We start from the raw sequence: 23,036 nt of genomic DNA on the forward strand, positions 1-23,036 counted from the left end.
CTGTGGAATCTACCATAATGTTAACGTTATCGTGTGCCATAAACATATCAAACAACACCTTCACATACAATCAACACCTATACATGGCCTTCATAGAGTACGAGAAGGTATTTGACTCAGTCAAGACATTAGCAGTAATACAGGCACTACTGAATCAGGGCATTGAAGAACGCTACATAAACATACTGAAAGAAATCTACAGTGGATGCACAGTAACCACGAAGAAAGCGGCAGAATTCCAATAAAGAAGGGTGTAAGGCAGAGAGATACAATCTCTCCAGTGCTATTCATCTCGTGTTTACAGGAGGTTTTAAGGACCCTAGCTTAGGAAGAGTTAGGAATAGGAGTTAATGGAAAGTATCTTAAAAAACTGATGACATTGCCTCGATGAGTAACATTGGATATGAATTACAGCTCACGATTACCGAACTGAACATGGAAAGCAGAAAAGTAGGTCTGAAAGTGAATGTCCACAAAACTAAAGTAATGTGCTACAGTCTCGGCAGAAAACAGCACTTTGCGATAGGTGGAGAGACGCTGAAAGTAGTGAAGGAATATGTCTACTCAGGACAGGTAGGAGCCGCGAAGCCAAACCATGAGAGTGAAGTAACTAGAAGAATGAAGATGGAGTTGGTCACATTCAGCAAGCATTCTCTAATCATTAATGGTAATCTGCCACTAACCCTCAAGAGGAAGCTATATAACAATTGCATCTTGCCAGTATTTATCTACTGAGCAGAAACCTGGAGGCTTACGAAGAGGGTCGAGCTTAAATTGAGAATGACCCATTGAGCGAAGGAAAGGAAAATGATAGCTGTAACTTTAAAAGACAAGAAGAGAGCAGAGTGGGTCATCGAACAAACCAGGGTTCAGGATATCATAGTTGTAATCAAGAATAAGAAATGGACATGGGCCGGCACATTGCACGTAGGCAGGATAACCGCTGGTCTTTAAGGGTAACTGACTGGATTCCCAGAAAAGGCAAACGCACGAAGGGGAGACAGGAAGTTAGATGGATCCATGAGATTAAAAGGTTTGCAGGTATAACATGGCAATGAAAAGCACAAGACCGGGTAGATTGGCAGATCATGGGAGATCCCTTTGCCCTGCAGTCAGCGTAGTCAGGCTGATGATGATGACACTTTCAATGTACGACGAGGTTTAGATTTAGGTGTTAAGCAAAAAGTGAGCATGCCAAAGTTGCGCTGAAGGCAAAGCACTCACTTTTTATGCAGATCGCAATTTACAGGTGACTACTTGACACACCAATTATACAATATATGTATAATGCGGTGGCCCTCTGCTGCTCATGTCAGCAGAACCCTAACAACAAAATTTGCCAAAAGCGTGAGCATTAAGCTTGTTTGCAAGACCGAACATGTACATGGGCTTCTTTGCAGACGTTTTATATTTTCTAGAGACTTGCCCAAGCATAATGCACCGTTTCTGCGTTATTTTGATGTATTTAGTAGACTGCTTTTTTCTTGCATTGTCATGTAAGCAGCAGCCAAAGAAGTAGAGGCCACAAAAGTGTACAGAACTGAACTGTTTAACTTGGTATAAGCATTCAGGTGTGATCACCGACAGGGGATACCGCAGTCAAAGCTTTTTTTTTCTCTATGCTACTTGGACTACATATGCGAGTAGTGGAAATAATGCGATATTCATACCGCCAATGCGTACTACACGTGGGAATATTGTAATAGAACAGAAGGCAGCAGAAAGGGGGGTGGTATTGGGGCATTCATACATAAAAGTACAGACTGGCAAAAGGTCATCTAGGAGGGCAAGGAACATTCATGGCTAAAAGGGAAAGTGGCAGGGCAAATGACACTCTTTGGTTTCGTGTACTTGTGGACGGGAGCAAAGGCCAAAGAGGAAAACCAGGCAATTGTAGAATGTATATCAAAGGACATTCAGGAGTTAGGAGGAGAGTGCGAGATAATTATACTAGGAGATATGAATGCACACATAGAAGATATAGATGGTTATACCGACCCGACAAGCAAAATGATCATGGATATGTGTGAAAGGCTGGATTTGATCATTTGCAACAGTACCGAGAAGTGTGAAGGGCAAATAACATGGGAGGTAGGAAGGCTGCAGTCGACGGTAGATTACACACTGATGTGACATAGGATGCATGATAAGCTCAGGGGAATGCACATAGATGAAGGTGGCTCCAGAAGTATGGGTAGTGATCACAAACGTATCAAGCTAAGTTTTGGAAGAGCAGTGAAAGTGGGAAGAAGAAAAGATAAGCAACTACAGGAAAATTTTTATTTAGAAAGGCAAATTGAAATAGCCACTAAACAAATTGAGAAAGTAATCACTGAGGATAATAAAACAGTGGGGACATACAGGAATCTAATTAGACTGTTTGAGCTAGAGCCTGCTAAGGCACGTGACAAGTCACCCCGCAAAAGGAGACACAAACACAAAAGTTGTTGGGATGAGGAAGTTAAGAGAGCCATAGCAAAACGTCAGGAAGCCTCTAGGGAAAATTGACATGCTAAGCAGCGGAGTGAACTGACAGATGATGTTAAAAGTAAATGGGAAATCTTTCTAAACTGTAGAAGGGATGCATCCCTTCTGATCAATGAAAAGATTAGAAGAAAGGGAGCCCAGTGGCTGGCAGAAATACATAAAAAAATATAAAGGCAGCTGTGAAATTTCGGAATCATCAAAACTCCCTAAGAAATGAGACGAGCCTAAAGCAGAGGTTTATAACTACAACTCAAGGTGCTAGGCTAGAAGGGGCGAAGCTATTGAATATATAAGAACAAGGATCACAGAAAAATTTCAACACAGAAGTGCTTTATGCACCACAATAGACAAGGATGAATCAAGTGGCGCAATGCCTCAATTTTCACAAGAACAGTGGGAAAGGGCTGAGAAGAGGGTTCCAAGTAGTACATCAACAGGCCCAGATGGCATTCCAATTATGCTGATAAAGACATTGAGTCCGAAGTCTAAGCAGACTTTGAAAGAGGCAGTGAGCAAAATAATAATCGATGGAGAAGTTCCTGATGGATGGAAACTTAGCAGGATGAGCATGATCTATAAAGGAAAGGGGGACAAAGCTGACATAAACAACTACCGTCCTATAACAGTGACATCAGTGGTCTACAGGCTGGCGATGTAGATTATAAAGGAAAGACTGCAGGCATGGATAGAGGAAGAGGGGGTGCTGGGGAAACTGCAGAATGGGATTCGGAAACACAGGAGGTTGGAAGACAATCTCTTCTCACTGACGCAGTCATCGAAATGGCAAAATGGAACACAGACCCCTGTGGCTAGCATTTTTGGATATCAAGGAAGCGTACGATAGCGTGGTTCAAGAGGAATTGTGGGGAATACTGGACACTTTAGGCGTGGAAGATATAGTCATTAATTTTTTAAAGGAGATCTATAAAAGTAACAAGGTAGTTATAAAGTGGGAAAAACGGGTATCTAAGCCCACAAAGATGAAATGGGGGCTTAGGTAGGGGTGTCCTGTGTCACCCTTGTTATTCATGATGTACCTACAAGGATTAGAGGCCAAATTAGTGGGAACTGGACTGGGCTTCAACCTCTCTTTCGTCAAACAAGGTACACTCATTGAACAGGCACTAACAGCATTGATGTACGCAGATGATAAATGCTAATGGCTGACAACAAGGAAGATTTGCAGAGATTGGTGGACATCTGCGGTAATGAGGGAGATAGCTTAGATTTCAGATTCAGTAGGGAAAAATCAGCAGTAATGATTTTTAATGACAATGAAGGTAGTGAGGTTACAATACAGGAGGTCGCGCTAGAGATAACAGATAAATACAAATATCTGGGCGTATGGATAAGCAATGGGGCCAAGTACCTAAGTGAACACGAAATATACGTCTCGACTAAAGGTAACAGGAATGAAGTGGTAATGAAAAACAGGGCACTGTGGAATTACAATAGGTATGATGTTGTGAGAGGAATATGGAAAGGGGTCATGGTTCCTGGTCTGACGTTCGGCAATGCGGTCTTGTGCATGAGATCAGAAGTTCAAGCAAGAATAGAAATTAAGCAACGTGGAATAGGTAGGCTTGCCTTAGGAGCTCACGGGAGTACTCCAAATCAGGGAGTACAAGGTGATATGGGATGGACATTATTTGAGGGCAGAGAAGCTAGCAGCAAGATAAAATTCTAGAAGCGATTGAGAGAAATGGGGGAGGAGCGTTGGGCTAGGAAGGTTTTCAGCTACTTGTACATGAAGAATGTCGATACAAAATGGAGGAAGCGAACCAAAAAATTCACTGGTAAATACTTAGAAAACAGCAGGTGGCCAAATCAAAAAGAACTATCGGTTAAGAAGAAAGTGAAGGAAACGGAGACTGACATGTGGAGAATTGGCATGATTAAGAAGTCCGCACTAGAGATCTATCGAACTTTTAAGCAGGAAATTGCCAGGGAAAGAACTGTTTGAGGCCAGGACGGGAGTATTGCGAAACAAGACATATCGGGCCAAATACGAAGGGGTTGACAAGGTATGCAGTGCGTGTCGAGAGGAGGAAGAAACTGCCGAACACTTGATAATGTTCTGTAAAGGGCTTCACCCTATAGTTCAGGGTGATTGCACAGAGTTAATTTTTCAAAGCACTCGGGTTTAGGGACAGTGAGGGCAAAATAGACTTTAAGCGGGTAGAATCAACTAGAAGGAGGTTATTTGAATAGTGGCTAAAGTCAAGGCACGAGCGAAGAATAAACCCTTCACTGCAAAGTACGAATCCTCAACCTCACTATTTAAGGAAAAATAAATAAGTCTAGTTTTTGTTTCATTAAGTATTCGCCTCTTTTCTGAATGAAATGTTTCTTGTCATTCACCTTATCCAGTGTATTTTGACATGCATGTGCTTTGTCTATGTTATGGCCATGACCTACTACACTCCTGACCTGTTCAGATAGCGGGGTTCCTATGGGAGCGCGTGTCCCCGCTCTCGTTCAATCGCTCGCCGTAGGTGGCGCTACCTATAACCTGTTCGTCTGCTTCTTTACGGTTGTTTTGTAGGCGCTGGTATAAGAATGCCTGCTTTCTGTGGTGAACTGTCGGCATATATGTGACTATTTCTTCCCATACATTGCTGGTCAAGTAAGCTGTTCAGTGCGCTTAAGAATTTATAGCACACTGGTTGACAAACGTGGAAACCCGTGGATTTACATGATTTTGGACAGCCTATGCGTTGTCGCGTGCATTTTATTGCAAAAAAAATTCTGAATGTCTTTTAGTATTATTATTTCTGGATATTTCTAAATTGTGGATCATAAATTCGCACTACGAGTGCTTTGTTGGTTAAAATTTGACTACAAAGAGTGAAGGTGACGTCAGCGAACAGGTGCTGCCTAGCGCCACGCCGCTCGTAGGTGACGGCCCTAGCGGCAGAAGGTATGAACTAGAACGTGGGCGCTGGAAGAGGTGCTCTCTGGGCAGGTCAGGAGTGTAGTAGGTCATGGTTATGGCTATACGATATGTCTCAGTTTTTCCGAGACTTTCCGAGCTTTCCTGTTCTTACGAGCATTACGATTTAGTGGCGCTGGCCACCGCGCAATCTAAAGGATATAGCCCTAAACATCCATCCATTTAAGCAATCCAATTTGTACGATTTCTGTTTCGAAAGCGCACTCAACATGTTTATTTTCACACAAGCTCCAGGCAATGAATGTCGCATATTTTCAGAAAAAAAAAATAATGTTTGTTTAGAAAAAACGAAACAAAAGCTTTATTGAAGCGCCGCTATTGGTCGCGCACCAGACCTTATCATTTACTTATATTTCAAGCAATATTCAGAAAATTTCTTGTTCTCATCTTTGGTTCTCCACGTCAAGTAGCATATGATAATATATGAAACTTTATGGTTCTCGCTTTTGGCTTCACTGCCTCTATGGACTTGGCAACACTGCACATCGTTTTAAAATGGCGGTGGGCACGTTGTTTGCGCATTTTCCGCAGTTCTCGTTATGGCTACCAACAATCAAGTTGGTTCGCTAGAGGAGCAAGCTCTGAAGCGGAAGGAACGTCTCCGCGCTTTGCGTGAGAAAAAAACAAGTGCCAACGACGGCCAGGACAAACCGGAGGTGCAGGGAACTTTGCCAAAGCCCGTGTTTCGATCGTACAGACCCGAAGACGAGGTGCTGAAGGAGTCCGTGATACCGGACATCTCTCCCGCTGCCATCGAGCAAGAGATCAAGGAGAAAATCGCAGTCGGTGATCCTGAACAACACGCCAAGGAGGTCGACCTCGCGTCGCTCGCACCGAGGAAGCCCGACTGGGACCTGAAGCGCGACGTGTCCAAAAAGCTGGAGAAACTGGAGAGGCGCACCCGCAGGGCAATAGCCGAGCTGATCCGCGAACGCCTGAGCAGCGGCGACCTCGCCACGGCGGTGAACACGGCCAGCGGGCCGCAGAACATCGATTCCGATTGAGCTCATGGTAAGCCCTGCTGCGCATTCTCTCACGTTCAGTGCCAGGTCCATTTTTGTTTTCTCCACAGCAGTGAATTGCATCTTACAGCATGTAAACGGCAATCGCCTTCACTAGGCTCCGCACACCATCGCAGTTGCATGGAAGTTAAGCTTACTTAAGGGTGGAAACCCTGCTCCAAACTGATTTTTGTTTATACTTGCTCTTAAACGGCACTGTGAAAATGAATGCTAGAAATTTTAGGAACCTTTTACCTGCGCAGAAAAGACCGAACACCTAGGGAGCAGCGCTCAACTACCACTGTTCACGCCTGGACAGGAAGGTTTTTTTTTTTTTTTTTTGCAGACATCAGATCCACGAAAGGTGATTCCATAAAATCAAGCGACTATATTTCCTTAAAATGTGACGTAACGCTAACGTACTCCCTCATCACAAGAAGTCACGTTTGAGAACGACCAACAAATGACAGCTCAGTCTGAAACTTGCTACTTGAAGCACAGCACATTCATAGTGTGCAAAGTGTATAAACACACACACGCGCGCGTGCACACACACACACACACACACACACACACACACACACACACACACACACACCTGAAAAAAAGTTTTTCCAGTGAGCCAAACGTACTTGAGAAGACAAGAGACACAACTGTATATTGTGAGGCACTGCTTTTTGGGATGAGCTCAGACTCGCTATGTCTAAATGACAAAGGAAAGTCAACAACTGTGCTCACACTAATTCCCTCTCGCCGTAGAAGGGGCCACCTGACCACGTGGTAGCATTAAGAATATCATTGTGTATATTGGGCTTTAACCGAGAAACATGCACGATTTCTGTCTCACGCAAAGGTGATTGAAAGAAGGCCTCAGGAGTGAAACACGGTAATGAACGGGGGACGATTGCTTTATGACCGTGTAGGGGTCAATAAAGCGACTCATGAACTTATCACATAAGCCAGGAAAATGTTCTGGAGTCCAAAGAAAAACTTTTTCTCCAAAAGAAAAAGTTACGGCACCATCAGTCAAGTCGTAGTGCGACTTTCGAGCTTTTTTAGAGATGCTGGTGTTGATTCGGGCAAGGTAACAGCAGTGTGCAAGGAGAGACAGAAATGGTTCTCATAAAGGCTGAGATTGCCGGAGCCAAAAGAAACGAGACGTCCAGAGCGAAACTCGGTGAGCGGCCATATGCAAGGAAAAAGGGCGAGAAGCCGGTGGTGCGTTGTAGCTGCATTATGGGCAAATGTCATGTACAGCAGAATTGCATCCCAGTTCGTGTGGTCGGGGTTGATGTACATTGCAGTTATGTCAGAGAGTGTGCGGTGAAAGCGTTTTGTCAAGCCGTTTGACGATAGTACGCACTAGTGGCTGCTAAAACCTCGGCAACAACAGAAGAAAGGAAGACTTTAGCCGCGGTCACTGAGCTGTACTCCTGGAGCTCCGTGGGGCAAATATATGTTGCACAGAAAAAAATCAGTGATAGCTGCGGCAGTGCCAGCTTGTAGCGAGGCCGTTTCCGCGTAGTGGGTCACAGGGTCAACAGCCATCACAATTCAATGATTCCCATTGGAGGTTATGGGAAGAGGGCTGTACATGTCCATCCCGACGACTTCGTAAGGCAAAGCGGGACAAGGAAGAGGCTGTATGAGGCCAGAAGGAGCTGTGATAGGTCGCTTGCGGCTCTGACAGCGGGCACATGAGGCAGCATACTTGGAAACGGCTGAAAAGAGGCCATGCCAGGTGCAGTGACTTCGTATGTTTTGTGGCAGCCAAGATGATCGGCGGTAGAATTATCGTGAAATGTTTGAAGAACATCACATTGCAGTGATCTGGGTATAAGTGGGACCCATTTGTTTCGGTCGGCGTGATGAACGTAGCGATGTAGGGCACCATTGTGTACCTTGAATTGGTCACATTGTCGATGAAATCGGGCATTCAGAGGAGCGGAAGTGCCTTCCAAGCGTGCTATAATAGAGCGGCAGTAAGGTTTGAGGCGTTGATGCGAGACATGGGCTGATGCGTTGCCCAGTCTTAGACAACTGACCACTGAGATGGGTAAAGCAGTTTTGAGGAGATGTTGCAATTGTGAATTATTATGGCTGGGCAGTGGGCAACGAGAGAGAGCATCAGCGTCTTGATGTTTCTTTCCGGACCGGTAGGCGATATCGAAATCATACTCCTGCAAGCGAAGCACCGAGCGAAGAAGGGGACCTGATAAGTTCTTTAGCGAGGAAAGCCAGCACCGTGCGTTATGGTCAGTGACGACTGTAAAGTGGCGGTTATGAAGGTACGGGCGATATTTTTGTTTGGCCCAAACAACGGCAAAGTACTCCTACTCTGTTATCGTGTAGTTCTTTTCTGGAGCAGACAGCGTACGACTGGCGTAGGCAATAGCTCGTCGCGGGCGGTGGGATCATGTTGCAGAAGAATGGCACCAAGCACATGGCTGCTCGCGTCGATGTGAAAAGTGGTGCATGCACTTGGTTCAAAGCGGCACAGTACCAAGTCAGATATTAGGACTTTCTTTAATGCCACGAAAGCCCTATCAAAGGCTTCGCCCCAGACGAAAGATGTGTTACTTGGGCGCAGTTGATGTAGCGGAGACGCAAGCGTGGGAAAGTCACGTATGAAGCGCCGGAAATAAGATGCTAAGCCGAGAAAACTACGCAGTCTTTCTGACGCAGTGGACGAGAGAAGTTGAGCACGACGGCAAGCTTCTTAGGGTTCAGTCTAATTCCTTCTTTGCTGACTAAGTGCCCCAGAACTTCGATCGTCTTGCTGGCCAAGTTACTGTTTCTGTATTTAGCCGTAGACCAGTTTTTGCAAGGCAGACACTACAGATGTTGCGAGAACATGGTGGAAAACACTACTATATTGTCGAGACAGCATAAGCATGATTTCTACTTAAGACCACTGTATGCTGTCTATCATGCGTTCGAAGGTAGCGGGTGCATTACAAAGCCTGAAAGGCATTACATTAAATTCGTACATCCCATCTTGGGTGGAAAAAGCGATCGTCTTTTTGTATGATGCGGACATCGTTATTTGCCAGTATCCAGATCGCAGATTCAGGCTAGAAAAATACCCTACGTCATGTAACGAATCCGGTGCGTTATCGATCCGTGGCAAAGGGTAAATATCTTTGCGCATTATCTTGTTGAGTGCACAGTAATCGACACAAAAATGTACTGTGCAATCTTTCGTTTGCACTATAACAACTAGAGAGGACCAGGGGCTTCTGGATGGTCAAATTATGTTTCGTCGCAGCATGTCGGAGAGGTTTCCTTCAATGATCTTACACTTGGACAAAGACATGCGATATGGGTGCCAGTGGGTCATACGAGAGCCGTTAGCGTGAATGCGGTGAAGAGCGGCAGTGGTCATACCAAGGATAGGCCAAGTTGCGATGGGCCAAGTTGCAGACGAATCAACGTCGAACCAAGAACGGTGTCGATTCAGTAAGGCGAGCGAATCTTGTCTCTGGGCTTCTGTTAGATCAGGGCTTATGGTAGACACCAATGGTGGGTTGAGTGGTGGTGAGGTTGGCTTTGGTAGTTGATTTGAAAAGGCAACGACGGCCACAAGATCATTTCAACCGCGCAAGTGATCGTTGACCCACACAGCAGCAGTAAGGGTTCAGGGGTTCGGTTAAGTGCAGTCAAGAAGGCAGACCACCAGAGAAATGAATAAGGCCTGGGATAATCAGAATGCCACGATGTAGGGTATGACCGCAAGGTAACATGAGTACGTCACCATCCACAATACTGCTGGAACTAACGCTTATGCTTTCTTCTTTAGGTGGTCGAGGTGGTGTCTGAAGTGGTGACGAGGCGATTGCGCCTTTCGTGTTAAGGCAAAGAAGAGTCAGTGACACGGAGATGTATGAGGCACTGCCAATAGAAGCGGACGCGACAGACAAGGAGACGCAACCCAAAATGAGTTTGTGGGTACACTCATGGAGAACGGTGCAGACAATCATCATCATCAGCCTATGTCCACTGCAGGACAAAGGCCTCTCCCATGTTTCGCCAGTCAACTCGGTCCTGTGCTTGCTGCTGCCAATTTATACCCGCAAACTTCTTAATCTCATCTGCCCACCTAACCTTCTGTCCCCCCCTAACCCTCTTGCCTTCTCTGGGAATCCAGTTAGTTACCCTTAATGACCAGGGGTTATCCTGTCTACGCGCTACATGCCCGGCCCATGTCCATTTCCTCTTCTTGATTTCAACTATGATATTCTTAACCCCCATTTCTTCCCTAATCCACTCTGCTCTCTTCTTGTCCCTTAAGGTTACACCTACCATTTTTCTTTCCATTGCTCGCTGCATCGTCCTGAATTTAAGCTGAACCCTCTTTGTAAGTCTCAAGGTTTCTGCGCCATAGCTAAGTACCAGCAAGATGCAGCTGTTATATACCTTCCTCTTGAGGGATAGTGGTAATCTACCTGTCATGATTTGAGAGTGCTTCCCAGATGTGCGCCACCCCATTCTTATTCTTCTAGTTACTTCAATCTCGTGGTTTGGCTCTGTGGTTATTACCTGCCCTAAGTAGACATCTTAGCAACTTGAAGTGTGCTGTTACCTATCTCGAAGCGCTGCTCTCTTCCAAGGTTGTTGTACATTGCTTTCGTTTTCTGCAGATTAATTTTAAGACCCACCTTTCTGCTTTCCTTGTCTAACTTCGTAATCATGAGTTGCAATTTGTTCCTCAAGTTACTCAGCAATGAAATGTCATCAGCAAAGCGCAAATTACTAAGGTACTCTCCATTAACTCTTATCCCTAACTGTTCCCATTCTGCCCACATATGTGATGCTACTTAAAAGCGTGGCACTGCCAATGCCCAAAAGTATTTTGGGGGGAGAGGGGGGGGGCACATCTGGCGGCGAGAACGGCGGCAATGCAGGCTTGTGGAGTGGAGGCCTGTCTGCCCGCCTCACGCCGGTCCAATGTCATCGGCGAAGCGCAAGTTACTAAGGTACTCTTCATTAACTCTTATCCCTGACTGTTCCCATTTTACGCCTCTGAAAACCTCCTGTAAGCACATGGTAAATAGCATTGGGGAGATTTTATCCCCCTGCCTTACACTTTTCTTGATTGGTATTCTGTTGCTTTCTTTATGAAGCAATATGGTAGCAGTTATCTCCTGTAGATTTCTTCCAGGATGTTTACATATACTTCATGGATGCCCTGATTCCGCGGTGTCTGCATGACTACTGATATTTGTACTGAATCAAACGCCTTTTCGTAATCTATGAAGGCTATGTATAGTGGTTGGCTATATTCTGAACATTTTTCTATTACCTGATTGATAGTATGAATGTGGCCGATTGTTCAGTAGCCTGTTCGGAAACCTGCTTGTTCCTTTGGTTGATTGAATTCTAATGTTTTCTTTACTCTGTTAGCAATTACCTTTGTAAATAGCTTTGTTGTAGGCCCGTGTGCTCAGATTTGGGTGCACGTTAAAGAACCCCAGGTGGTCGAAATTTCCGGAGCCCTCCACTACGGCGTCTCTCATAATCATATGGTGGTTTTGGGACGTTAAACCCCACATATCATTTGTGAATAGCTTGTATAATGGAGAGCAAGCTGATCGGCCTGTAATTCTTCAAGTCTTTGTCATCTCCTTTTTTATGTATTAAGATGATGTTAGCGTTCTTTCAAGACTCTGGTACTCTTCCCGTCAGGAGACACCTCGTAAACAGGGTGGCTAGTTTTTCTAACGCAATCTGTCCTCCATCTTTCAGCAGATTTGATGTTACCTGGTCCTCACCAGCAGCTTTACCTCTTTGCATGCTCTCCAAGGCTTTTCTGACTTCGTCTATTATTACGGAGGTGTCATCTGGGTTACTGCTAGTTCCTATAGTATCAAGGTCAGGGTTGTCCCGGCTGCTGTACCGGTCTCTGTAAAACTCCTCCGCTATTTTAAATATATTAGTAGCATACCTGCCAAGTTTCCCGGATTGGCCGGGAGACTCCCGGATTTGGGCTGTTTCTTCCGTTTGTGCGGTTGTCATGAAAATCTCCCGGACATCGAAATTTTTGTGCGTGATCCGGCGGCCTTGACAAAAAAGCAGCTCAATCTGCTCCAGGCTTTTCGAACTTACCCCATTTTATTATGAATGAGTGTAAGAGGGGTTCATCTAAACGTACAGTAGAATCTCAGTGATGCTAAACAGCGGCAGATACTTAATTCGTAAAATTTCTCAGCGAAATTTCATTGTGTCTATTGGGTCTAAATTCGAATGTTCCCAACACATTTCCTAATCGCGGCAGGTGATACGAAATTTAGTACGGAAATCGTCGAACGAAGGCCGAGAGCAGCGTACTCGAAGCTTCGAAAGTACGCGTGCGACCGGCGCACGCACTGTCTTCTACAGTGTGCGTGATTGTCGTTGCCACAACTGCTGTGGACGAAACCGTGGTCGCTTTTGACACGATCATGTATGGCGACGACGTAGCCTCAAAAATGTGCGTGCGTCCAACACTCAACCAGTCAAAGCAACGCTGATTTTCACAAACCCTGCGGACAAAACCGCGGCAGATACGATCATATACGGCATAAAACGACTTTGTTTCAAAGGTGTGTGCGCAGTAAAGCACATGGGGATTGAAAAGGAACTACCATTTGCCACAACCGCCGCGCCCAACATTGCGGTGGCGGCGGCGTGATAGCGATCTATGAGCCCCGAGGGCACGTAGCGGTAGACTAAAGGCAGTAAATACGAAAAAAAAGCAGTTTTTGTCGATGTTGGTTCTATCATACGACGAAGAATATTCCACGTTTTGGGCACGTTAGGTAAGCGTTCCATAACCTTACAAAGCTGATGCCAGTTCTGGCGGGAGAGTTAAAGAGTGTAATCTTCAATTTGACGCATTAATATAGCATTGCGTTTGCGTAACGAGCGGTTCAATTTGTTGGAGTTATAGCGCTTGCGCAGACCAGCGAGGGCCTCCCACATGTGCAGCAGCTTGGTGCCTACCGTGTCGCCTACGGCGTCTTCTGAGGGAGTCTTGGTAGCACGCTTAACGTCTCGTAGTAAGGAAGCTGTCCATTGGTTGATCGAGGTGGCAGATTCTGGAGAGGCCGTTGCCCGCAATTAGCGGAAGACATCCCAGTCAACAAGGGCAGGCTATTTGAATTTCCTGCGCTGCGGGCCAATCTTGACAATCGTTTGTCTTATGTAGCGGTCGCTGCCTAGATGTTCATGAAGGTTGGACCACTCTGCATGCGTAATGTTCGTAGTGAAAGTGAGGTCAGGAGTGGTGTCTCTGGCAACGCTGTTGCCCAACCGCGTAGGGTGTGCTGGGTCTGTGATAAGGGTGTAGCCAAGATTGTGGGTGTCTTGCCACAGCATTCGCCCTTTTCTGGTGTCGTGAATGTAGCCCCAAGCGGGTGAGGGAGCGTTAAAATCCCCTACCAGGAGGAGGGGGGAAATTCTTGCCAACTTCTTAACATGAGACAGGAGCTTGTGAAAGCGATGTGGTTGTCGTGGGCTGCTGTAAACATTGACCAAGAACATACTGGTGGATGTCCGGCGAGATGAAGAGAGGATTTCCAATAGAATGTGTGGCACTGTATCAGAGAGCGAGGGGTGTTGAATTACAGGGATATTTCGTTTCACAAAGGTAATAAGCGTAGAGGACACCACCTGTTGCTTCTAGTAACTGGGAGGTGGCGGCCCCACTCTGTATAAAAGGCATCGGTGGGCATTAAACGGGGCTTTTTGCTGTTTGTGAACTACGCGTTGTCGGGTCATTCTTCGCGGCCTTCACGCCCACTTTTGGCTCGGCTAGCGGCGTCCGCGCTCCCCGGGCACGTCAATACATGGTGTCAGAAGTGCGGCCCTGCGACAACCGTGCAACATGCAGGATAACCCAGCCGCCGCCTCCTACGTGACCGCCAGCTTCACATTGCGAACTCCGCCGCAGTTCACTTTTGACAACCCAGCCCAATGGACGGTGTGGCTTCAACAATTCGAGGATTACTCCTTCGTCTCAGGACTGTCCTCCGCCCCCGAAGAAACCAAGGTACGCACGCTCCTCTACTGTATGGGTCCCCAAGGTCGCGAGGTTCTTTCGTCTCTCATGTCAGACGCCGAGGCCTATCACTCGTACTTCAGCGTGACAACAAGTCTTTCGGGATATTTTGTACACCCCGTCAACGAGGTATACGAGTCGAGCAGGTTCCACAAGCGCACGCAAGCGGTAGGCGAGTCAGTTGACGCGTTTTTCACGGCGCTCCGAAATCTCGTGAAAAAGTGCAACTACGCCTCTCGGGAAATTGACGACCGGCTGGTTCGGGACAGATTTATCGTAGGTTTGCGTGACTCTCGCTTGACCGACCAGCTCGGCCGCAATCCAAAGCTTACACTGGACGAGGCGCTCATCCAAGCGCGTACGTACGAAGACACTGAAAATGAGAAATTCTGGGGACAGGGGACAGGCCTTGCACCAGACGCACTAAACGTCAACGCCGTTGCGAACAACCGGTACCGAATGGCCGACGCCCCAGCATGCGAAGCTGCCCAAAGTAAAAGTAACGTCTGTCGGCCTCCCGAGTACCGCGCCGGCCCGAAGTCGGCATGCGGTTTTTGCGGCCACGCCCCTCATCCGCGATCTGAGTGCCCAGCACGATGGGCCACATGCAGCCAATGTCGCAAGAAGGGACACTTCATGGCAATTTGCCGCTCGAATAATACTAGGCGTTTAAGCCAAATCCAGCTCTGCGCCGTAGATGCCTCGCAAACAGAACGCCGGCACGTTGTTGTTCATGTCAACGGACGCCCCCTTCAATTCAAAGTGGATACTGGGGCGGACGTTTCGGTGGTACCTCCGAGCTTTGCCGGGTGCCCAGTAGACCTTGACAAACCCGATCATGAACAGTTGATGGGGCCGGGCCGCTGCCGCCTAAGGTTGCTTGGGACGTTTCCTGCTACCCTGTCGTGGCGAGGCCGGTCGGTATGCAAAACGTTGTACGTTGTAGCGGACATTGACTTTCCTCTGCTGGGGTACTCGGCGGTAGTGGACCTGGGAGTCGTCCAGTTTGTTGACACCGTGGAAGATGCGGAAGCTCCGAATAGGCCCCCAACGTCAGACAAAGCCGCAGCTTCGCTGTTCTCAGGTCTTGGCGAGATGCCTGAAGAATACCACATTCGTATCAAGCCGGGAGCGATTCCATTTTCTTTCAGCGTTCCTAGGCGCATCCTTATTCCCCTCGAAGGCGTAGTCAAGAAGCACTTATATGCCATGGAAAGGGACGGGGTCATCCGGCGAGTCACAGTGCCAACCCCGTGGTGTGCTGGTATTGTGCTGGTACCCAAAGCCGATGGCGAATACAGAAATTGTGTTGACCTCACGAAGTTGAACCAAGTAGTTCTTCGGGAGAGACACCTTATGCCCACAGTGGACCAGGTACTTTGGCCGTCTTGGCAATGCCGCAGTCTTCTCGAAACTTGATGCGAAATCGGGGTTTCATCAAGTAAGGCTATCGGAAAGCCGTCAGGAGCTGACTACCTTCATAACACCGTTTGGACGCTACTGCTACCGCCGCCTGCCCTTCGGCATCACGTCCGCTCCCGAAGTATTTCAGCGCCGAATGTCTCGGATTCTAGAGGGCCTGGAAGGGTGTGTGAACGTGGTAGATGACATTCTAGTATTCGGCAGGAGCCGTTCCGAGCACGACAGCAGACTCCAAGCAGTCCTTCGCAAGTTGGAACAAGCGGGCATTACGTTGAATGCCTCGAAATGCTCCTTCGGGGTATCTTCTGTTAAGTTCCTTGGTGTAGTGGTAAGCGCCAGTGGCATCTCGGCTGACCCTGACAAGGTATCGGCTATTGTGAACATGAAGCCGCCGACAGATACGCATGGCGTCCGTCGTTTCCTGGGCATGCTGAACCACATTGGAAGATTTTTACCGAACCTGTCTGCCGTCACTACACCAATACGGCTCCTGTTGAACAAGAATGCGGTCTGGACCTGGGACCATGCGCAAGCAACCTCTTTCGAGACATTGAAGGGAATGGTGGCATCTAATGCTTGTATGGCCAGCTACAATCCAGAGCTACCCACCCTTGTGTCGGCAGATGCCAGTTCGTTTGGGCTAGGCGCGGTTCTCTTGCAGGAGCAACAGATGGGAGAGCGACGGGCTGTTGCGTTCGTGTCAAGAGCTCTGACTACCGCTGAGCAGCGGTACAGTCAGATTGAGGCGTTCGTGTCAAGAGCTCTGACTACCGCTGAGCAGCGGTACAGTCAGATTGAGAAAGAAGTGCTTGGTGTCTCTTGGGCTATCGAGAGGTTTGAGGAATTCCTGCGAGGACTCAGCTTTGTCGTTGAAACCGACCATCAGCCGCTCGTCAGGTTGCTTGGTTCCGCCGATCTGGACCTCATGCCCCCTCGCATCCAGATATTTCGCATAAGGCTCATGCGATATCAGTTCACAGTCAAGTATGTTCCAGGAAAGTACCTGGCCACGGCAGACACCCTCTCTAGGGATCCCGAAGGCTCTTCCACGTCTGAAGAGGACAGCGCAGAAATTTTTGTGTCTCTGGTCGTGGCAGCCCTTCCTTCAACCCTGGCCGTACGTCTTGAAGACTTCAGGTCTCAGCAAACTTCAGACGGCTTGTGCTCGATGCTGAAAGCATACTGCATGAAAGGGTGGCCTCGACGAGATCGTCTGCCGCTCAACATCACGCGTTACTGGGACCACCGGGGCGACTTCACTGTATGCGAGAACATGCTGTTCATGGGCGGACGCCTAGTTGTGCCCGCAGCACTACACAGAGACATCGTGAACCTGCTGCACGATGGTCCCCAAGGCGTCAATCGGTGCTTGGCGGTGGCCCGAGGCTCTGTCTGGTGGCCCGGTTTCAACAGCCAGGTGAAAGCAGCCGTAGAGAACTGCCCAGCATGTGCTTCTATACGTGTTCAACGCTGTGAGCCCATGATTGGGACCGAGACACCATCAGCTCCATAAAAAAGTGTGGCCATTGACTTGTTTCATATTACTAATCAAGAGTTCCTGGTGGTTGTCGACTACCGTTCTCGGTACCCTGAGGTCCTCACTGTGGTGTTTGCGAAAGACGTAAGAAGCACCAGCAGCACCACCATACAAAAAGACGTTTATTGTACGCAACACATCGAATATATACATAAAAAACAGACGCGCTCCCTGGGGGTGAAAGAGGTGATGAACTCGGAGCTTCGCCGCCGCCTTAAAAAAGTTTTAACACCGCGCACAGTGCTACTCATCCAAGTCGCTGACGGTGGAACTTTTCCTGTGCTTGGGTTGTGCTCCACACGTGTTAGTGTTGCTGACCGCTCGACAACTGTGCTTTTTGCCGTGCTCGAGAAGTGCTCTCATGAACTCATCCTGGGCATGGACTTTCCTGCCGCGCACTCTGCCTTAGTCGACTCTGGAATAGGCTTGCTTTAGCTTGACCTACTTTATTGCTATGACACTACAACTACACGTCAACCATGTGTGTGTTCTATTGAGTACGTTCACGTAGCGCCCCAAGCCGTTACCTATGTAATCATGAGGTCTTTTCCTCAGGTGCCCGACGGCGATTGTGTGGTGGCACCGATTTTAGACGTGTTATTACACAGAAATATTGCCCTTCCTCATACTCTGTTGACGACTGCGAATAATGTGGCATCGCTACCGATACTGAACTTCAGCTGGTGCACTCAAGTTGTTCCTGATGGCATGACTCTAGCCAACGTCTCTTCCATCAGTGAACATTCTGTTTCTGCATTCTTTGCAGACGCTCCTTTGCCTGCTACTGCATTTTCTTCACAGAGCTCCACTGATGTCGACTTTGACAAGATGATCGCGCCAGACCTCGTTCCAGCACAGGAAGCCGATCTCCGGCATATCTTGGCATCCTTCAGGAACATCTTCGACTTTGGCAACAGCCCTTTAGACGTCGGTTGTTACTCACAGGATTAACAATGGAGACGCCAGCCCAATCCGACGACGTCCTCATCAGGTGTCACATGCAAAGCGACAAGTCATCCAACGTGAAGTTGATAAAATGCTCACAGAAGACGTCATTGAACCATCTTGCAGTCCATGGGCCTCACCAGTCATTGTAGTAAAAAAAGAAGGATGGCATCTGGTGCTTCTTCGTCGACTACCATCACTTAAACAAGGTCACGCGCAAGGATGTCTACCCTTTGCCACGGATTGACGATGCCCTCGACTGCCTGCACGAGTCTGTCTACTTCTCCTCTATCGACCTGCGTTCAGAATACTGGTAGATTTCCGTCGACGAATAAGACCGTGAAAAGACTGCATTTGTTACACTAAACGGACTTTTCTAGTTTAAGGTAATGCTCTTTGGCTTATGCAATGCTCCCGCTACATTTGAGAAAATGATGGACTTCCTGCTACGGGGTTACTAATAATCAACGTGCCTCTGTCATCTTGATGACGTCATTGTATTCTCGACGTCATTCGAAAGTCACCTTAGCCGTCTGTCAGCTGTTCTCGAAGTTTTCAGAAGGGTAGGCCTACAGCTCAACTCCTCCGAATGCCGTTTCGGCCGCAAAACAATCACTGTGCTCGGCTATCTTGTCAGTGTTAAAGGCGTGCAACCCGATCCCAACAAAATTCGCCTCAAAGATTTCCCTGCACCACGTTCCACAAAAGACGTACGGAGCTTTGTCGGCCTCTGTTCCTATTTCCAGCGTTTTGTCCACAACTTCGCCGACATTGCCCATCTTTTGACACAGCTACTGAAGAAGTTCACGCCCTTTTCTTGGGGTCCCCAGCAAGCCAATTCATTTCGCCGACTTACTGTGTTGCTCACTTCCCCGCCCATCTTAGGTCATTTCGATTCTTCTGCGCCCACTAAAGTTCGCACTGACGCCAGTGGACACGGTATTGGCGCTGTCCTCGCCCAGCGGCAACAGGGTCAAAATCATGTAATCGTCTATGCAAGTCGCCTCCTCTTCCCATTTGAGTGCAAGTTTTCCATCACTGAGCACGAGTGCCTCGCTCTTGTATGAGCAGTTGGAAAATTTCGACCATACTTGTTTGGCCGCCACTTTTCGGTCATCGTTTGGCCGCCACTTTTTGGTCATCACGGGTCACCACGCCCTGTGCTGGTTGTCCTCCCTCAAAGATCCTTCTGGACGCCTGGTTTGTTGGGTTTAAAGCTACAGGAATATAGCTTTGACGTGACCTACAGGTCTGGCCGAATGCACCAGGATGCCGACTGTCTATCTCGCCATCCGGTCGATCCCCCTGACCTGTCAGCGCACGATTCTGATGCCTGTGTCTTCGCCATTTCTGATTTCACGGACATATGTGGGGAACAACTCAGTGATGCCAATTTGCGGTTTATGATACGCTGTCTAGCTTTTGACACCTCGGATTCTTTCCTTTGCCTGTTCAGGCTTCATGATGGAATTCTCTATCAGCGCAACACAAACACCGAAGGCCCAGAACTTCTGGTAGTTCCTGCAACGCTACTGTGCTCGAACAACTTCAGGATGCGCCAACTGCTGGACATGTCGGAGCAGCCCGCATGTATCACCGCGTACGGCATCGATTCTTCTGGCCCGACCTTTACCGCTCTGTGGGCTGATACGTTGCATCTTGTGAGTCCTGCCAGCGCCGCAAGCATCCTTTATGGGCACCACCTGGCCCACTTCATCCTATCGGCATTCCAACAGACCCATTCTACCGCGTCGGCCTCGATCTCATTGGACCATTTCCAGCGTCTCTGAGTGGGAATAAGTGGGTAGGGGTGGCTACAGACTACGTGACACACTTTGCCATCACACGAGCGCTACCAAGAAGCTGTGCTACTGATGCTGCGGACTTTCTCCTTCATGGCGTTATTCTCCACCATGGAGCGCCGCGTCAACAGCCGACCTACCGTGGTCGTTCATTTTTCTCCGAGGTCGTGGACGACATTCTTCGCTCATGTTCCACACGTCATAAACTCACCACTGCCTACAACCCGCAAACAAATGGACTCGCTGAGTGCCTTAACCTCACACTGATGACAATGCTATCCGTGTATGTGTCCGCTGGTCATCGTGATTGGGATGCCAATTTGCTTTATGTGACGTTTGCCTACAACTCGTCACAACACGACACCGCTGGCTTTTCTCCCTTCTATCTTTTGTACGGCCGTCACCCCACTTTGCCTTTCGACACTCTTGTGCCGTCACATACTGACACTCCTACCGAGTACGCTTGCGATGCAACTACTCCGGCTTGAGCGGCCTGCCGGATTGCCCGGGATCGCCTTTCTGCTTTGCAGCTATCTCAAAAGGATCGCTACGACAGCCGTTACAGAGCTCTCTTTTACTCCCCAGGATCGTTGGTCTTGCTCTGGACTCCCTCCCGTCACGTTGGCTTGTCCTTGAAGTTCCTCGCTCGCTACAACGGGCCTTACAAAGTCTTGTTCCAACTGACCGAGGTCACCTATTCGATCGTGCCCTTGGACACGCCATCCTCATCTTCTTTGTCGTCCACTGATGTTGTACATGTCTTCCGCCTTAAGTCATACTTCTCTGCGCAGGATCGCACGCTTTCTTAAGCGCCGAGATGGCGCTCTCACTGGTGGCGGCTATATGATACAAATCATCATTAACATCAACGAATGCACCATAAAGGCGACGAAGATGTTCTGATTGAACAAAAGCTCGTGTTGTTGTTGCCACTCCGCTATCTTGGTTCAAGGACACTGTGTACTCCGTGTACAATCTGTAAATATATATTTACCCTCTGCCTACTCTCACCTCGTGACAATAACATGTATTAAAAAGAAAAATTGGCATATTTGTCATGACCCAACTAACCTGCACAATAGTTTCAAATAATTGATGCTACACATGTGCAAATGCATGTTTTTTTTTTTTTTTGTTGTTCAAAAGAAGTGGAAACAACTTTCAAGTAGTAGCAGGATTTGACTTTCACTATAATGCACGTGATAACCTGTAATTATTTTACGTCTTAAAATTTACTCTACTTTAATCATATAAATCAGCAATGAAGTTCTACTTTTGGTCTTCCACTTGCCTCGCTGGTTGCGCGACACTTGCTGCTGCCCCCAAGGGACCATTCTGACATCATTTCGATAGAGACGTTTATTCCTTTCTCTTCTTTTCCTCCTGTCCATGCACCCCTGGTTTTATTCCCTAACTACCCATTCAAACACTCTTACAATCCAATCAGAACACAGGAATGTCTCTCTCCTTGACTCCCGGTTTGCTGCTGTTAAATGTGCCAGGCACGAAGTCCTTCCTCCTCGAATCTTCCTTAAAGAACCACCACCTCTTGCCGCCACACAATTTCCTTCGTGGAAATTGGTTCGTGGAACACTCGGCGTCCGGCATCGGTGGGCCGTGGGAACGCACCTCTCCAGTACGTGCCTGCAACGCTGGGCTGACAGGCCATAAGTATAATTGGCCCGTGTATCGATGCCGCCGCTGCCACTAGTTTTGGTTGCTACAGTGGAGCGCAAGTACACCTTCCACTCTTGCGGCCGGACTTGACTCTTGTCTCCAGTAAGGCGCCACCACTAAGCCCCTTGGGAGACGTGAGTCTACACGTCCTTTATGACTGACAGACAGCTGTCGTTCCACCAATTCATTGTTACCGCTTCCATCATGGCATGGGCTCATCGTCAGCGGGGCGGGTAACAATATGAAGATATTCGGCTAACGCACCAAGTTCAAACCCAACACATCCCTTCCAAATGTGTTGCACTGTATCTATGACTTGCAACACAAACACAACCATACATTCACACGTGTTCACTGGCTCAATACGTGAGGCACGAATCGCCACTCGTACCCCTTTGACTCTGTCACGCCTGCATTGACAAAGCATACAGCCCCTTCACCTTGCTGTCCCTTTTATGCATCATTATTGAGAGTCACCAACCGTGACATTGTGTCAGCATTAGTGTTTAGAGACCCCTTATTAATATTGTTCGATTTCCTGGTTATACTTCGGCAATGCCAACGCCCAGCGTGTGAGCCTTGGGCTCTGCGGAGTGGTTATAGTCAGAAATTTGAGTGGGTTATGATCGGTAATCACCTTGACCTTAGTGCCAAACAGTCAAACGTCCAACTTCCCCAGTGTCCAAATGATTGCATAAGCTTCTTTTTCCATTGCGGCCTATCAAATCTGAGCTGGGCTAAGCTTCTTGCTCAGAAAAGTGATAGGGCGCTCGCTCCTTGCCCTCGAGATCCTGCTGTGCCTGGCACGCACCAACGGTGTAATTAGATGCATCTGTGGCGAGGATAAATTCCTTCCTTGGATCTGGGGCTTGCAATGCAAACACCTGCACTAGGCAGTTTTTCACTTTGTCAAAAACTTCTTGCGCCTCTGTATTCCAAGGTAATTTATGCGGAATACGTCGGCCAGTTAGGTTGGTCAGAGGCATAACGACATTGGAGTACTCAAGCACGTAGTCCCTATAATAGTTGGCTAGGCTTAGGAAACTACGAAGTTGTCCGTTTGTTTCGGGAGCGGGAATCTCCTTTGTCGTCCGGACTTTCTCTGAGTCGGCCCTGTGCCTGCCTGATCCTATAATGTGCCCCAAGAATTTGACTTCTTGTGAAAAATGACACT

At 47.9% G+C, this 23,036-nt stretch overlaps 2 protein-coding genes across 3 annotated transcripts in view; both read left to right on the forward strand.

Moving 5' to 3' along the window:
* The window catches only part of LOC142783830 (uncharacterized), a 456,044-nt gene that overhangs the window by 99,300 nt on the left and 333,708 nt on the right, over window positions 1-23,036 (forward strand). The gene's annotated exons all lie outside the window — the stretch shown is intronic.
* Window positions 6,326-23,036, forward strand: part of LOC119166769 (tRNA (guanine(37)-N(1))-methyltransferase) — an 81,013-nt gene continuing 64,302 nt past the window's right edge. Inside the window, exon 1 of the mRNA XM_037418106.2 lies at window positions 6,326-6,451. The gene's annotated coding sequence lies outside the window, so the exon portion shown is untranslated. The remainder of the gene's footprint in view (window positions 6,452-23,036) is intronic.

The sequence above is a fragment of the Rhipicephalus microplus genome, unplaced genomic scaffold (assembly GCF_043290135.1).
Source record: "Rhipicephalus microplus isolate Deutch F79 unplaced genomic scaffold, USDA_Rmic scaffold_12, whole genome shotgun sequence".
NCBI lineage: Eukaryota > Metazoa > Arthropoda > Arachnida > Ixodida > Ixodidae > Rhipicephalus > Rhipicephalus microplus.